Source organism: Vombatus ursinus, unplaced genomic scaffold, assembly GCF_900497805.2.
Source record: "Vombatus ursinus unplaced genomic scaffold, bare-nosed wombat genome assembly UNPS02014778.1, whole genome shotgun sequence".
Taxonomy (NCBI): domain Eukaryota; kingdom Metazoa; phylum Chordata; class Mammalia; order Diprotodontia; family Vombatidae; genus Vombatus; species Vombatus ursinus.
The window spans coordinates 18885921-18898953 of NW_020954556.1; the positions used below are offsets into that span (position 1 = coordinate 18885921).

At 35.4% G+C, this 13033-nt stretch overlaps 1 protein-coding gene across 5 annotated transcripts in view; it reads right to left on the reverse strand.

Annotated features, from left to right (window-relative positions):
- Positions 1–13033, reverse strand: part of SLC23A2 (solute carrier family 23 member 2) — a 113336-nt gene that overhangs the window by 69006 nt on the left and 31297 nt on the right. For 2 of the 5 annotated variants that reach the window (XM_027865217.1, XM_027865216.1), the window contains exon 1: positions 4782–4900. The exons of the other annotated variants lie outside the window; for them this stretch is intronic. The gene's annotated coding sequence lies outside the window, so the exon portion shown is untranslated. Of the gene's footprint in view, positions 1–4781; positions 4901–13033 lie in introns of those variants that run through there. 5 annotated transcript variants of the gene reach the window in all.

Here is a 13033-nt window from a genome sequence, read left to right on the forward strand (position 1 = left end):
ATAGAAACTTTGATGTTTAAACACTGGAGTTAAGAGAAACACAAAATGGTAAAGACAAATGAACAATGATGAAAGAAAGATATGTTATAATATGTGGATATGATATATGTATCCCCTCCAAGCAGAAGAAAATTAATATTATACTGCATCATTTGATAATTATTATTACTCTGTAATCCATCCTTTTCTCCATTTTATCAAAACCCTGTCTCTTAGCCTAGCTCAAAAGACCTTTCCCAGTTGGAACTAAAGCATGGTTGGAAGAAAGTGATCACTCCTAGTCGCCACCCCCATCTGATTAAAGTGGGATCCCCTGTTTCTGTTTACCTTGTAAACAGAGAACCAGTTTGGACAAGGCCCTCCCCAGGGAATTCTCTCACCTTGCTTTTCCTCATCAAAGTCTGAGGTGACTTGGTCTCCAAGAGGGAAATCAAAGTGGGGGTGTGGAGCCTCAATGGGATGGTTTTTGTTTTTCTAGCCAAGACTGCTACAGGTAGCTGGGTTCCAACAAGTTATTAGTATTTCTTAAGTGCCAAGAGAAAGGAATGATGGGCCTCACTTAAAACCCACTTTTCCAAGCTGAAGATTAATACTGTCATCTGAAGATTACTCCAGTCTCCCAAAGAGGAAGTAATAAGAAGGAGCTAAGGTAACTCTTAACCTACCTCCTCACTAAAGGGTCTACTAATCAGAAGAGTTTTACTTTTGCCAGGAGCAGTCCAAATGGTCTGTCAGGCCAATCAGAAGGAAGACACACCTAGGTTTAAAAGACCCTGTCTGTCCTTACTCAGGGTCTCTGATCACTGAGAGAGGTCACACTGACCCAATCTATTGGTTATGGATAGCCTAACTGATCATGCTCAGGTCCCTGGCTTTTTGGTTGAGATGACCAGCATGACCCATTTTACTAACAGTTTACATGTTAAAATGCTATCTTGCCCTGAAGAAAACTGTGAAGTCTGCCTTTATTGAAGTTTTACTCACCACAAAACCTAATCAACATCAGTGGTCATAGAGATAATATACCTGGAATTGGTTCTATTATGTCTTAATGATCTGAAAAGAAGAATGGAAAGGAAGGAGAAAAGGAATATACCGAGGGAAGGGGGGGAGGTTAGAGAAAATCATCTCACAGGATTACAGTGATAAGTATACACATACATATATTTATTTCCCTTTTAGACACAGATAATGTGGACACTTATTTTGCTTGACTATAGATATCTATCTATCTATAATATCTACCTGTATATACACACACATACATACACATATTTGTTTGCAAATGGTTTTTTTTTTCCCTTTCTTTCTTAACAGGGACTGGGGGAGAGTGAGCTGATTTTTGTTGATTAAAAAAAATTAATTAAAAAGCAATAAAATAAGAAGTATTCTTGCCCCTCTAGACTTTAAAACATTATAAAGTAGCTATGCTCAACACTACCTTCTAATAGTCAAAGAATAAAAAATTAGACCAGTAGAACCAAGTAGAAACGCCAACTAGAACCAAATATATCCAAAGATTAGTTTTATAAAACTATGGAAAATAAGAACTGAAAAGAAAAACCTCATTATTTAATTATCTTTAGAAAAACTAGACAGCACTGTGGCCAAAAATATTAGGAAATGTTTTCACTAGACCTGCCTACACCACACAGAGATTTTTTTTTAAAGTTAAGGAGGAAGGAAGGAAAAGTTTGTATAAAAAGATTTCTAGTTCTTTTTGTAGTAGCAAAGAACTGGAAACTAAGGCACTGCCCATCAACTGAGGAATGGTGGAACAAATTCTAGTATGTGAATATAACAAAATATGTATTCTAAGAACTGAAGAGACAGTTTCAGAAAAACCTGAGAAGATTTGCCTGAATTGATGCAGAGTGAAGTGACCAGAACCAAGAAAACAATTTATACAATAACAGCAACATTGTAAAGACAAACAACTTTGTAAGACTTAAGAACTTTGGGGCAGGTAGGTGGGGCAGGTAGGTGGCACAGTGGATAGAGCTCCAGCCTTGGAGTCAGGAAGACCTGAGTTCAAATCCGGCCTCAGACCCTTGACACTTACTAGCTATGGGACCCTGGTCAAGTCACTTAACCCCAATTACCTCACCAAAAGAAAAAAAAAAACTTAAAAACTTTTTCTGACCAATGACAACTCCAGAGGACTGATAATGAAGCATGCTAATCAAGTCCTGATAGAGGTGATGAACTCAAGATGCAAAAGAGATATACATTTTTGTAAATGGCTAACGTGGGAATTCATTTTGCTTAACCATATATTCATAATACAAGATTTTTTCCCCAATGAGTGTGAGAAAATAAAAGCTTGTTAACTGAAAAAAAAAATCTAATGGCATAAAGAAAATATTCTATGCTGAACTTAAAATAGCAAGAAAGAAACATACATTTGTTTTCAGTGGGAAGAGAAATAAAAACCATTTCTGGAAACATTTTCTACTTTTGCTTTTTCATCACTGAATTGGTTCATTCATAATCAAAACTAAAATAAATAAGGTTTTTCCCCCTTAATAGCAAAGTCTCAATGTATCTTTGTAAGCTTTAGAGAATCATTTTAGAGCTAGAAGGGACTTTAAAGTCCATCTAGTCCAACCTCTTCATTTCTGAGATGAGGTAACTGAGGCTCAGAGGTGAACTGACTTGCCCCAAGTCACAAAGCAAATTAGTGCCAGAATGAAGAGAATTCAGGTGTCTTTACTCTTAAGCCTAGGGATATTCTATTCTATCACATTTCTAAGGCTGAGAAAATATAGAGGAAGGTATGCAGTTGAATGTAAACAAAAATGATAAAAGAAATCCCCCCAAATCCCAATTTCCCAAATGACCCATAAGGTTTAAAGTCTTTCCTTCCTTTAGTATGCTATGTCCTTAACTCACCTGGACCAATCACTACACTGCTCTTTACTGACCAATCTAACATTTAATGAACTACTTTTTCTCCCAAACTTACAGACTTATCTCTCTGGTTCAAAATCATTCCACCACTCTTCTCTCCCATACAGACTTATAATAACGACAGCATTTATCACCTACCTTCCTAGCTAAACTAACTCCTAAGGTTCCTAAACTCTAATGATTTTGCTCATTAGAATGATATACCCCTCACTAAAACTCTCACCAACATACTAGTTCTTTCTTGCCTAGATTTCAACACACTAATTGGAAGTGATATGAGAAATAAACTGGATGCCATTTTAAATTTTAACGTCTTTTTCACTTTCAGCAATACGTTAAATTCTCTTATTCTTACTTCTTTTATGAACTTCCATTATCACTCATATAATTTCTCTCTTGGACTTAAGATAATTAATATTTTGTATTTGTACCCACAGTGCTTAATACAGCGCTTGGCATCATATTAGGTGGTCTGTTAGAATTTACTGACATCTATAATCTACAGTTCAGTAATTTTTCTTCTCCTCCTACTTTCTGCACTCTTCCCTATCTGGAATTCTTAACTCTTCTTCATTTGTCAGGTAATTCTTTTCTGAAATGTATTTCTGCTAAATGTTTTAAGTAATAGTTCCTTTACCTTCTTCCTGTTTTCTCCTATTTATAAGAGAAATGGCAGAAGGAGAGCACTCTTAAATCACTGAATTTCTGAAATTCAGCCTTCTCTGTTGGAATATTGCATTGATTTATTTGTTGATCTGCCTAAATTGGAGTGTAATTGCCGGGAGCAAAGAATGTCATCTCATATGCCTATCAGGTTAGAAAACAACAAAAATGGTGAACAAGGTAATAAAAATAAAATTTTCCTTGCCCTTCATGAAAACATATCTTATGAATATTCTACACTTTAAGTATTTTGTATCCATAAGTACTCATTGAAATTTTTACTTTATAAAGGGACTTGCACATTAAGTTTAAGATGAAGAAATCCACTAAGGACTATGATTTTTTTTTTTAAAGTCTCAATTATCTACTATTTTAAACAAACCACAGAACTGACTTTATGAATAGCTTTTTTATGCTTTGAAGGCATGGCTTTAAAATCTTAATATCTCTATGCATTATTTTTAAAAATGAAAACACTATAACTATAGGAGCTCTTTTTTTTAAAAATCTACTTAGTTTATGATTTAACATTGTATATAATGGAAAGGTCCACAAAAAATCCTATTACAATACTTCATCATGGCATAGAGGTAATTTTAAGTAATCAAATAGTATACCAGAAAAGCCCAAGTTCTGGTAGGTTTTAGCATACCAAAAAAGCTTTAAATCCAACCAAGAGATGGTTTATGAGCTTATCATTCAAGAAACAGCCCAGCTCTGAGAATCACCTCTTTGTTGACTACCAGGTGACTGATTATTTTGACAGGAGCTATTCATGAAGAGTGGTCTATTAAGGAATGGAAGAATTTCTCTCTTCTAGTTAACTTCTGAAACATATTTCTTCCATTTTCCCCATCTTTGTTTTCTCCAAAATTTCAAACAATCTCTTCTTTTTTTATAACCCCTTAAACAATTGCCCTTGACATTTTACATAAAAGGAAAGCCTGAATCAAACTATATATTGCTTTGGTTGTACCTGCAGTTTTCCCATTTTGGCATAGTGAATAAAAAAGATCCTAAACAATACTGAATTCAAAATAATGAAAAATATTTTTTGCCATTTGAACTTTTAATCCCACTTTTAAAATCTGTCAAGTATTTAGATCATTCCTAGCCTTTATTTTAGATTATAAGATAGGTAACTACAGTACTGAACTCTTTTTTTAACTCTACTTAAGTAGAGTTTAAGATCTAATAAAGTTACTTACCGTCAAAATTGAAGATTTTTGTTACCTGGAGCAGAGTGCCTCTCAGTTTTGGCTTGCCCACCAACTTACTGTGTTGAAGACTTCACAATCTATGGCTTTCATTCTTTAAACACCCTGACCTACTGAAGGAATTTCGTTTTTTATAAGCTGTATGGGCTTGCCAAATTATATAACTATTCTACCCAATCAGCAGCTCTATTTATATTACACAACAGCCACCACATGGTTACAAACTGTTACTGCATGTCTCCGTGATACTCTGTGACTTTAAGTAAATATACAGTAGGTTTCTACATAGCTGGCTGACGGAACATTCTGGAAAGGGAATTAAGCGCTTTTAGTTTACATTTCTAAAGTCTTCATAGATAAGCAGAGTTATAAAAACAATCCCTCTCTAAAACCCAACAACTCAGATGTTTACATTATTGAACAATCTCAATAAAGTATTGAAAAAGGTTACTATAGTCAGTCATAGGATCAGAGGATTTTAGAGTTAGACAGGAACCTACACATCATGTGGCCCAACCACATTTACAGATATAGAGAATGAGAATTCAAGGGAACCCAAGGTCACACAGCTAATAAGTATTCTTCAGAAAAGGCACCCAGATTATAGGAAAGTTTAGAATATCCATATAACAACTAGAATATCCCCCAACAAGAAGGGAGTGGCGCAGTGGATAGAGAGGCACTGAGCCTGGAGGCAGGAAGACCTGAGTTCAAATCCAGCCACAGACACAAGCTGTGTGACCCTAGGCAAGTCATTTAACTTCTGCCTGCCAACGTTTCCTCAACTGTAAAATGGAGATAATAATAGCACATACTTCTCAGATGTGAGGAATAAATAAGAAAACATTTATAAAGGGGTTAGCACAGTGCCTGGCACATAGTAAGCACTTAATAAATGCTTATTTCCTTCTCTCATTCCTTTATCCGTTCCTTCCTTTCCTGTGCCAAAAATTTTTAAAAATTAAGACTTATTAATACTTAAGTTGGACTCAAGATTCAAATTGTTAAAATATTCACAAACATGGGGAAATCTCATAAAAATAGGTTTTTATCTGAGTAAATGAACACATTACAGTCTTTTAATGGTAACATTCCCTCACCACCACCCCCCCACACGATTAAACAAATTGGCTAGATTAAAAGCCAGACTACTATTTAAAAATTGCCAAGGCAGTGCTTTTGCAAAAAAGAGGTGTTGGTATCTCTAGACATATGAGATGAGGCTTCTAGAGATTTTGGAATAAATACATCCTGAAATGGTAGAACCTATGGCTAAACACCTTAGCAAGACTCTAAATACATTCAGTGTCATATATAGCCCACCTAGTGCATGGCTAACTTTCTATTATAGACTGACTAAATAAATGTTAAGTAATAACAAGTTGATGCCCTTGCCATTTTAATACTAAATGGTGCCATATACCATATACAGTTATAATAACTGGTTAAAAAAAACCCATGACTTAAAAAACGAAAATGAATGCAAAATCCCAGAAAGAACATAAATGCGTTAACTAATAGCACCACCTAGTGCCCTAATGTTTGGATGACACCTGTGGAAGAGGAATCTACAGGAGAGATCATACTACCACGCCAGACCCTAAAGATGACGTAGACTAATTCTTTAATTTCCCAAATGAGGAAACTGAGGCCCAGAGAGATTAAGTAACTTGCCCAAGGACATACAGGCATTAAGTGATAAATCCAGAATTTGAACCCAGGTCCTCTGATTCCAAATTCAGTACTTTTCCCACTGTTCTCCACTGTCTCATTTTTTAAAATGACTTCCTGTAGTACTATTCAGGGAATTCAGGGCAAGTTTAGAGTATATTAGGTGATAAAAATAATTTTTTAAAATTAAAGATCCAAATGTGATATTTAAATTTTTGTCTTGATGTTAATGTATTCTGAAAAAAAAAACAAACACCTCTAATAATAGTTTTAAGATAGTCTTAACCTAACTTCAAAGACTGTGGAACAGAAATCAGAACATTATCAATCTCCTTTTTCTTGCCAATACCAGGAAAACAGTCAAAAAGAATAAACCAAAATGTAATAAACTGGTAGATATAAGAAATAATTCTTACCTTGCTTCTCTTGTGTAATTTTCATTAGTTACTATCTGATGGGCATCTCAATCTAGTCACCCATAGATACCTTAAACTAATCCAAAACTAACTCATAAATTCTAAAACTGAACTCATTATACACAATATTTACCAAAAAATCCCTCCCCTCTTCCCAATTTCTGTATTACTACCGAAGGTACAAGTATCCTTCCAGTCACTCAGGGGCATCCTCAATTCCTCACTCTCTCTCATCCTCCCAGCCCAGCTGATTGTCAGCCCCTACCATTGCTACCATCACAACATCTACAGTAAGCGCTCTTGGCTCCTAGGACATCGCTGCCACACTGGTGCAGACCTTTCCCTCACACCTGAAGTGCTGCAGTAACCTCCTGGTCAGTCTCCCTGCCTAGACTCTTCCCACTCCAATCCATTCTCCACTCAGCTGTCAAATTCAGCTTCCTAAAGTGTACATCTGACCATATGACCTCCCCTCCCCATTCAACAAACCCCAGTGCCTCCCCATCTCCTCTAATATCAAATATAAAATCCTTATTTGGCTTTGAAAGTCCTTCATAACCTGACTCCTTCCTATCCTTCCAGTCTTCCTATGCCTTTCTCCCCTCTACATACTACTTCCATGACAAGTAACTCTCTATAAACGACTCCAAATGTTTTCATTCACTGTACCTCATGCCTGGAATCCTCTCCCTCTTCATCTCTTCCTCCTGCCTTCCCTAGCTTCTTCAAGTCTCAGCTAAGTTTCTCCCAGAAGACTTTTCCCAGGCTTCCTTAATCTTAGTGCCTTGCCTCTGATACTAACCCAACATATTTTGTTTGTACATAGTTTTCATGTTGTCTCCTCCATCAGGCTATGAGCTCCTTAAGAACAGGGACTGTTTTTTTGCCATTCTTTGCATCAGTACCTGGCTTAATAAATGCTAGCTGAACTAAATAAATAAATGAAATAAATGCATTCTTGGTCTATCAATAACAGTTGATGAGAATTTTGGATTAACTAACCACAAAGGAAAAGCCAAATGGATGAAGAATATATTGTACAGATAAGAAAATGGAGTTGAAAGGACAACTTAAATCTCATCCATCTGAATATAAATACATTGGACAAACATTGCTAATGGACAATAAATTGGACCAAGGATTGAAAAGGAAGAGCAAAAGGACTGGAGAACTACCTTTGGGAAAATGCAGAGTTTTTTTTAAAATGACCTCAAGCTTCCCTTTTATTATCATAAAAGGCTCCAGAGAAATAATAACCAACATTTATATAGCACTTTAAGTATATTAACTCAATTAACCCTCATAAAAATTCTACTAGGTATGTGCTGTTATTATCTTCATTTTACAGAATAAGGCAGAGAACAGTATAGTGACCTTCCAGAGTCACACAGCAAATAAGTATCTGAACTCATATCTTCTGGTCCAGCGCTCCATCCATCTACAGCATCTAGAAACTTCATATTTTAGTATTATATATTACTTTAACACCAATATTCTTCAAGTCATGAAACAATGAAATCTCTAAAGAACTGAAAGGGCATATCATCCAAAAGACAACGTAAGGGTATATGGTTAAGTATGAGTAGGCAACACATGCACAGGGAATTACAGAGGAAAAGTAAAGGATATCAAAGAAATCCAAGAGCAAAAGTGGGCAGATCCCAGGACAAGAATGAGCACTGAGGGAGCCAATGGTAAACTCCTGATTAAAAGAGAAAGGAGTGAGCTGAATAAGAGGCAGGGAGGCATACATAGGTGAGCTGGGATCTCCATTTTGAGGGAATACCAACCAATACCTGTTAAAGCACAGAGTCAGGAGTATTTATCCGAATGTGTTATTCCATTAAATTAATGACATTTAAAATATTTTCCCTATTCTAAATATTCCTAATACCTAATCATAAAATAAACCCAGTAGCAACCAACAATCAATTACACCTACTTAACAAAAAAAAGCACAGAACCTTATGCCCCCAAGGACTCTTAATGTGAAATTTAATAATAGACACAAAAGTCTCTAATTACCTAGTTTAACAATAAAACCAGTTTACCCACATAAGACAGACTGGACTGGTTCTGGAGTCAAGAGGATCTGGATTCGATCCCACCTTTGACACTCACTCCCAACCTGCAGGGAGCTGCTTAACCTCTCTATATTTGTTAACTAAAAAATGGTTTTTAACGAATACCTATGTCACTGTTGTACTCTGCATACCTATCAAGAGATAATCTAAGATCTGAAAATAAGAGTCAACAAATTAAAAATAGAAATGGCACATCAGCAATGTATCAGAGAACCTTTAAGTATTACTATTCAAAAATATTTCAAAAGAAAATGGGTTATCCTTAAGATTTTATGCATCACTTCATTTTAAAATTACACAAGGCTTATTAACATAATTAAAACTACAATCCATACAATTCAATCACTGCTTTAAAAGAAATCATATGCTTTTGAATGAGTTTCTTCTATTGTAAGATAAGCCTTTCTCAGTCTAAGAGATCTTTATAATTGCTTCTAACATTAACAAAGCATTCTCTCATGGCAAATGTTTATTTTCACAATATATAACTGACTACATATCAATTCTTCTATTCTATTAAATAGGGGAAGGAGTAAAATCAAAATAAATGTTAAATTAATTATATTAATCTATAGTTATAGGTTTGAGAAGCAACGTGGAATAGGGTACAGCCCTGGACTTGAAGTCTGGCCATCTGGATTCAAATCCCAGTTCTGACATCAGCTAAACGACTATAAGCAAGTAATAAATTTTGAACCTCAGTTTCTTCAACTGCGTAACAGGAGTAATACTTGAGTTATCAATCTCTCTCAATGTTGTTTTGAAGAAAGTATTTTGTGAAACCCGGAGTACTATAAATACTATTTACAGTTAATAATCAAAAGCTAATCACTAGGCAAATGGCTTACAAAACCAGTTATTTTAAATATAACACTTGATTTTCATTATTAATGACAGAACTCTCAACCCTAGACTTAGACATAAGGAGTTGGAAAGAAAATAATGACCACAGACAGGCCAATAAGCAGTACTGAGTAGGTATTCAATTCTATTTAACAAGCATTTATTGAATGTGTGAAAGACTGGGTTAACTGCTAGGAAAGGGAAATGAGGAGTAGAGGTGTTGAGGAGAAGGGAAGATACAAAGTTTAGATAAATCCCTGCCCACAGAGAGCTAACGATCAAACTGGATATAACACATACACAAATAACTGTACTACAAAACAACATGACAAGCATAATTAGAAGAGTACAAGTAAAACGCTAATATGAAATCACAGTTGGGGGGAAAGCTCAGTTGGGAGAAAACCTTCATGGAAGATATGACCTGTCAGGGCTAGGCTTTAACAGATACATAGAAATTTGGGAGAGAGGACAGAGATGGGAAGAAACAGGATATTTTTCCACAAGAAGCCTGAGAGATGTAATTACTACCCACCTCCAGATATCTGAAAGGATGTCTTACAGACTAATTCTGCTTAGCTCCACATAGCACAATTAGAACCAATGGGATGAAGATGTTATCAGGACGTAGATTTTAGTCAACAGGTCTATAGTTAATAGTGTCTACTACATGCCAGGCACTGTGCTAAATGTAAGAACAAACTTCCTAATAACGAGAGCAATCAAAAAATGTAATGGCTGTTTCAGAAGGTCACAAACTCCTCATTATTGGAGCAATTCAAGCAGCAGGCCTGTTAAAGATGTTATGGAAGGCATTCAGCTTGGGGTTGGGCTAGTCAATGTACTAACTTTTTTTTTTTTTTAAACTAATTTACTAATCAACTTACTAACACAAAAATTTACTAATTAACTTACTAACACTAAAATTCTATTTATCCCTATTGTGGTTTTTCAAGCTCAGCAAAATCAAATGAAACTTTATATTCCCAGTTCTTAATATTAAAAAAAAATAGTTATATTGTTAAAATAGAAAAAGAAATCATTACAAAAAAGAAATTTTGAATTAACAATCTCTGAAGAAGTCTAATTCAAGATATGTCAGGAATTGACAAGTACTTAAGAACATAAGCCATTTTCCATTAAGTTAAGTATTCAAAAAATATGAACTATTTTCCACAAAATGCAAAATATCAACAACTAGATAGGTGGCTGAAAGACAGCTACAAAACACTAATGTGATAAATACAAATTAGAACTGTGATTTCAGCAAGTTGGTAAAGATATAAGTCAAATGTTAATGTTAGAAGGGCTGTGGGAAAACAGCAACACTGCTACACTACTAGGGGAGCTACAAATTTGGAATTATACAAGATTCACTAAACAGTTCACAGCCCCTGACCCAGCAATCACACCACTAGGCATATACCTTCCTCCAAGGAGGTCGAAGAAAGAAAAACCTCAAATAGACCAAAACTCACAGAAGCAATGAGGTAAGTGAGAATCAACTGAGGAAACGGCTGAATAAACTGCTATACATGAATATAATGTGATATAATTCCTGGAGCCTATAAAAAAAAAACAAGAAATATGAGGAATTCCAAGAACATGAACTGATTAAGATCTAAAGACAGAAGAACAATATAAAGAATAACTATAATAATGTAAATAAACAAAAAGAACACTCAGGAATTAGCCTCCTTGTAACTATAATGGCAGCCAATCATGTGCCTGGAAAACACAATGACATACACTTCCTCTTGGAAGCATTCTATGACTACATATATTACAGAAATTAGTTTTGTTCAATGTTTTCCTTTATTTCAAGGAAGTATTAAGGAATCAAAGGCAGTGGTGATATGCTCAAGAATAACCATTATTTAAAAATAAAAGAATTCAATGAACTGCATTAAGAAAAAACTAAAACTAGTAAGAGGAACTTCTTGTTGTTAAGAGAAACAAAAACAAACTGCTTTTTATTTGGTATATATATTGTCCATGCAGCAGCGAGGTGGCACAGTGGATAGAGTTCTGGGCCTGGAGTCAGGAAGATTCATCTTCCTAAATTCAAATCTGGACTCAAGATACTTAATAGCTGCGTGACTCTGGGCAAGTCACTTCACCCTGTTTTCCTCAGTTTCCTCAACTATAAAATGATCTGGAGAAGGAAATAGCAAATTACTTCAGTATCTCTGCCAAGTAAACTCCAAATGTGGTCACGAAGAGTCAGATATGACCAAATACTGAACTCACATGGTCCATGATTGACTATATATATAGTCCTTGATAGTAGAAAAGGTTCCCTCCATTTGTCCTATAAACTTTCTTATCTGACAGCTGAACAAATATTTCATAGCCAATGATGATTACAGTTTTCAAGTTTTAGGAAGAAGGGAAACAATCAAAATCACCCTTATTTTGCACATGATGATGACCCTGGAATAGAGTCCTCTCTCCAAGGACTCACAGAGGGAATAAGCTGAAAGTTATCATAAGACATGCTGTGGAGGCCACAGCACTTCACCAGGTCCCAAGATTATGAAAAAGATAAATTTTGTTATGTTCAAGGTTTGTGCCCACTAGGAAATGACCTAGCATCAAAGCATAGGATGATTGCAATGTAGTACTCAATATCTGATGCAATTTTACCAACAATAGTTCCAACTGAAGTGAAATTATTTTAAACCAGCTTTAAGTTTTAAATCAGATTTTTAATGTTTTATTTGTTTTGTTAAAAATGCAACATGGTCTAAAGCAGGAGGTCCATGAACCTGGAGCTTTTAGTATTTTGATTAACTGTTATTTCAACCTAATTAATTTCTTTTGCAATCCTATGTATTTTGTTTTGTGCATTTAAAAACACTCTAAGAAGGGATTCATAGGTTTTGATTTCTAAAAGGGTACATACACAAAAAAGGTTAAGAACCTATGGCCTAAAGAGTTTGTCACTTCAGATATGAAAAAAAGAAGCAACTAGGTGGCGGTGAGGATAGAGCACCAGCCCTGGAGTCAGGAGTGCCGAGTTCAAATCTGGCCTCAGACACAACACCCACCAGCTGTGACCCTGGGCAAGTCACTTAATCCTACTGCCTACCAAAAATAAAAAAAACCCCAGATATGAGAAATGCACTAGACTTCTTTGAATGAGGAGACCTGGGTTCTAGTTCTGGTTCTGCCATTAACTAGAAAATGATCCCTAAGAAAGTCAGTTACCTACACCTTAGTTTATAAA